The sequence below is a fragment of the Camelus bactrianus genome, chromosome X (genome assembly GCF_048773025.1).
Source record: "Camelus bactrianus isolate YW-2024 breed Bactrian camel chromosome X, ASM4877302v1, whole genome shotgun sequence".
Taxonomy (NCBI): domain Eukaryota; kingdom Metazoa; phylum Chordata; class Mammalia; order Artiodactyla; family Camelidae; genus Camelus; species Camelus bactrianus.
Window position 1 is genome coordinate 37,110,734 of NC_133575.1, and position 5,406 is coordinate 37,116,139.

The window sequence follows — 5,406 nt, forward strand, 5'->3', positions numbered from 1 at the left end:
TGCTAGAAAAGCAATGTAGTGTGATGATGAGCATGAACACTGGAGCTGAATCTGTATTCAAATCCTGCCCCTTAATGGCTTCTTAGATATGACACCAAAAGCACACACTATAAAACAAGACGGAAATAAATTGGACTTCATCAAAATTAAAAACTTGTGTTGCAAACAATAGTCAAGAAAGTAAAAAGTCAACCCACAGAATGGGAAAAAATATTTGCAAATCATATAGCTGATAAGGAATTTGTAGCTAGACTATATGAAGGACTCATAACTCAATAGTAAAAACATATAGAAATAACCCAACTTAAAAATGGGCAAAGGATCTGAATAGCCATCTCTCCAAATGAGATATACAAATGGTCTAAGCACATGCAAAGCTGCACAACATCATTAGGTATTAGGGAAATGGAAGTCAAAACCACAATGAGATAACACTTCACAACAACTAGTATGGCTAGAATAAAAAAAGATAGATAATAGCAAGTGTTGAAGAGAATGTAGAAAAATTGGACTTGTTGCACATTGCTGATGGGATGGATGTAAAGTGGTGCAGCTGTTTTGGAAGAAAGTTTGGATGTTTCTTAAGATGTTAAACATAGAGTTACCAATAAGATGATCTAGGAATTCCATTCCTGGGTGTCCAACCAAGAGAAACTAAAAGATATGTCCATACAAAAACTTATACACAAATGTTCACAGCAGTATTATTCATAGTAGCCAAAAGGTATAAACAACCCAAATATCCACTAGCTAATGAATGGATGATCAAAATGCGGTATATCCATACAATGGAGTATTATTCGGTAATAAAAAGGAATGATGTACTGATACATGCTACCAAATGGATGAACTTGGAAAATATGTTACTTGAAAGAAGCCAGTCACAAAAGACCACATATTATATGATTCCATTTATATGAAATGTCCAAAATAGGTTAAAACTATGGAAGACAGAAAGTAGATTAGTGGTTGTCTAGGGCCATGGTGGGGGGAGGTGGGAGAAATGGAGAGTGATTGCTAATGGGTTTCTTTTGGGGATGACGAAAATATTCTAACATTCTATTGTGATGGTTGCACAACTCTGTGAATATACTAAAATTAATTTGTCATATTAAATTGGTAAAATGTATTGTATGTGAAATGCATCACAATAAAGTTTAAAAAATATTATAAAAATAAAAAGATATTAACTAGATCAGTATTTTAAAATTTGATTCCTTGTAATATTTTTACAGAAAAATATTATTTCCTGCTTACAATTTTGAGAAAAAAACCCCTGCCTTTTCCTCATCCTAGCTGCATATCCTTGGGGAAATCATATTACCTCTCTTTGCCTCAGTTTCTATATCTGTAAAGTGGGAATAAAAATAATACCTAATTCATAGGGACAGTGTGAATATTAAATAACATCATATACGTAAAGTGCTAAAAACAGTGCTAGGCACAGAGTCAGCTCTCTGTATTAGTTATTACTATTACTAATAACTAATTAGTACTAATAATTACTAGTAATAGTAATGGTAAATATAATTTAACTTATAACAGTAGTGATAAATCTTAGTAATACTCCTTTATTGTCAATAATGTTTTATTAGGAATTATAATTTACAATATTGGAAACAATGTATAATATTAGTAGTGATAATTTCATGCCCCCTGGCACCTTTAATTCAACTCATAATTTTGACACTCTCTCCCAAAGACATTACAAATATTTAAAACGCTCATTTGTAATGTTCTTCTTATGATGAGGCTCATACACTAATTTCTAGCGTACAAATCCCCCCACTGACAAATACCAACATTTTCAAAGACTTCTGAAGACAGCCACTCCCCAGGTGATAATATTCCTGCTCCTATTACCAAGTAAGGTTACATTCTGAGGTGCTGGGGGTTAGGTATCTTTTTGAAGGACACAGTTCAATCCATCACAGTTCCCCATTATGTAGTCCTCACTGTGGACAAATCCCCGTGTTTATAAATCTCTGCTATTGCCAAGAACAGATGACAAATTGCCAAGCCTTCTGTAAATAATTCCCTTGAAAAGTACCTTCTCTTCCGTGTGGCATGTCCCCTCTTTCACAAATACCAAATAGGAAAAATACTGTATTAGTTCTCTATCGCTGTGTAACAAATTACCACAAACTTAGCAACCTAAAACAACACCCATTTAGTAACTCACAGTTCTTTAGGTCAGAAATCCAAGTGAGCTTGGCTGGGTTCTCTGCTTAATGGTCTCACAAAACCAAAGTCAAAGTGTTGGCCACACTGGACTCTTCTCTGGAGGCACTTAGGAAGAATCCATTTCAACCTTATTCATGTGATTGGCACAATTCAGTTCCTTGCAGTTGTAGCACTGAGGTTTCCGTTTCTTTGCTGGCTGTCAGCCAGTGGTGGTTGCTCTCTGCTTCTAGAGGCCAGCTGCCTGCCTCGCCACGTGGGCCTTTATGTCTTCAGAGTCAATGAGGGCATGCCAAATGCTTCTCATGCTTCCAATTTCTCTGGCACCCTTTTCTGCCACCAGCAGGAGAAAATGCAACATTTCTAAAGGGCTAATGTCCTTAATTAGATTAGGCTCACCTGGATAATCTCCCTATTTTGAGATAAACTGATAAGTAACCTTAATTACATTGGTAAGATCCCTTTTGCTATGTAATGTAATATAATCATGGAATTACATCACATTCACAAGTTCCACCCACAGTCAAGGGGAGGAGTTTATACAAGGCTGAGATGGACATTGGAGGTCATTCTTAGAATTCTGCCTACTGCAACCACTTTTGCCCTATCTTTCTATTCACAAATATTCCACTGGCATATCTCCATTGATGATCCCCATTGGCAAATTTCCCCTTTCATAAATATCTTCTCAGAAAATCTTTCAGTCATTAGCCTGTTGGGAAAAAAATCACCCGATTTAAAAACAACCATTAAAAGATCTCCATTTATTACCCCTCTTGGCAAATCTCACTGAGAAATAAAAACAATTGACATGTCACGAATACCTGTCTGCCACTGAAAAATCTTATGCATAAACAGCCATTGAAATCTTTCTTATTTTTAATCCCTGTTGAAAAATCTTTTTATAAATAACCTCCCTAATGCATATTCCATTGTTGTTTGCCTATTGAAAAATCTCTATATTGTTAAACATCCACCTGATGGTATGACCTATCCATGACCTTTGATGACAAATTGCCTTGCTTTCTAAACACTTGCCTATTGGCATATGTCGTATTGTCCAGCTCATTTTCCAAATATACCCATTGTAAATACCCCTGTTGATATACACCCCACTGACAATACCTATTGTATATCTCCTCATTTATATACACTCATCAATGTATCCTCGATTGATAGCACCACATTTACCAGTATCTATATTTATAAGTACCTCTCCCCGCCTAACCAGGTATTCCTCCACTGATGATCACTGGTGACAAATCTCCTCATTTGCAAATACCTGCCCACTGGAATTTTTTTTACATTGAAAATCCCAGTTGAACATCGGTTTTCACCTACTGGAGAATTCTCTCTCATTGACAGCCTCCATTGACATATCTCCCCTGTCTTAAATTCTTCTCAATATATCCCACACTGATGAGCACTTAATAGATACAAGTTCCCCATTTATCGATACAGGTTCATTGGCATGCTTGTCTCAGACTCAGACTACACTATTCCTCATTCATAAAAATGGCACCAACCCAAACATATCTCTTATTGATGACTTCTGTTGACAAATCTCCATTTATAAATACCCACCTGTGACTTCTTCCAGCCAAGATGGAGTCCTAGGGACTGGATTTACCCTCATGCCTGGAATGAATAAACAGCACAAAAATGGACAAAATACATTGAGGGAAAAAAAAACATACTTTCTTGAGAGGGTTTCTAGGGCACTACACAGAAAGGGGAAACTGAGGAAGAGACTGGTGAATTCCCTAAGTTGAGAAGGAACTGGGAGTCTAGGGAGAGCAAGGCAGCTAGAATTTGTATACGCACCACTAGAGTGGAGAAGACTGCACAGAGTGAAGCCCCGGGTGATCTGCCTAGGGTCCTCCTTGGGTATTCAATAGAGTACCACCCATCACACGTGTGTGAGGAAACTGAGGCTAGGGAGAGAACCATCTGATAAGATAAGAGGAAACGGTGGTCTGATGCTCACACAGGGCTGTGAATAGTGCCTGTTCTCAACAGCCAGACTGGAAAAATAGGGCATTAGGCAGAGAATTCAGGAAGCTATTGCCTCAATAGAGGGGAATAATTAGCCCCAGGCTGAGCTCTGCTCCAGATACACCTAAAAATTACATTCGCAAACTCTCCAAGGATCAAACTGTTTCCAAGTAACTTAGCTGTGTCCCAGAACAAAACTCTACATGATTTATAGAAATGCATAGAGATCCAGTATCCAGCAAAGTAAAATTCACAATGTCTGGCATTCAATCAAATATTACCAGGCATGAAAAGAGTTAGGAAAACAGGAAACATAATGAGAATAATCAAGCAATCAACCTACCCAGAACTGACACAGAGGTTAGTATTAGCAGACAAGGACATTTTAAAAGTTATTGTAAATGTATTCCACGTGCTCAGACAGTGAGTAGAGACATGGGAAATGTTTTAAAAGACCCGGTTATAAGACTTCCACTTCTGGAAAAATGGAGCAGGTACTTTTCCCTATTCCTCCTGCTAAGTACAATGAAAAACTCTGGAAATGATATTTATAAAACAAACATAAGATGACTTTGGAAGGTAGAGTGAAGAAGGCAGACTGGATAGGGACCTCAGGACCCAAGAGAAAAGAGCACATTGGTTCCATGGGTTTTCTTTTTGCCTCATACATCTGAGACTCTGCTGGAGAACCTGGCACCCTAGAAATGCCAGTGGGCTTGGGAACAAGAAAAAAGACCCCACAAAAGCCTATTTTCGCTAGTAAAAGAACCAGGAAACGGGCAGCCTAACAATGCGGTAAACTTCCAGAAAATAGTTGCTTTACTGCATTCAAACAGTATAGAAAAAAATGTGACCCCAGTCCCACCCATGTCAACAAACGCCAACTGAGTTTATATTTTCACCCTCAACAGACTGTAAAAGTCACGCCAAACCCCTGCTGAAGTGATGTCAGAAAAAATGATGGAGCCAGGAAGTTCGTCCTCAGTGGGCAGTAATAAGCCGTCCCCTGCATGGTGTCAGCGGAGACCATGCAGGGAGCCTAGACTTCCTCTCTCACATGTCAGTATTGAGGCACGCCTCTCCTTCATCCCAGCGTGGTGTCATTGGAGGCCACGTGGAAAGCAGCAAGGAGGCACTGCTTCCCTTTCCGGCCAGGGAAACATCAGTGGAGCCCTACTTGGTGGTGGAACTCCTAGCCTTGCCCGGCAGTAGCAAGGAGCCTCCCTGCTC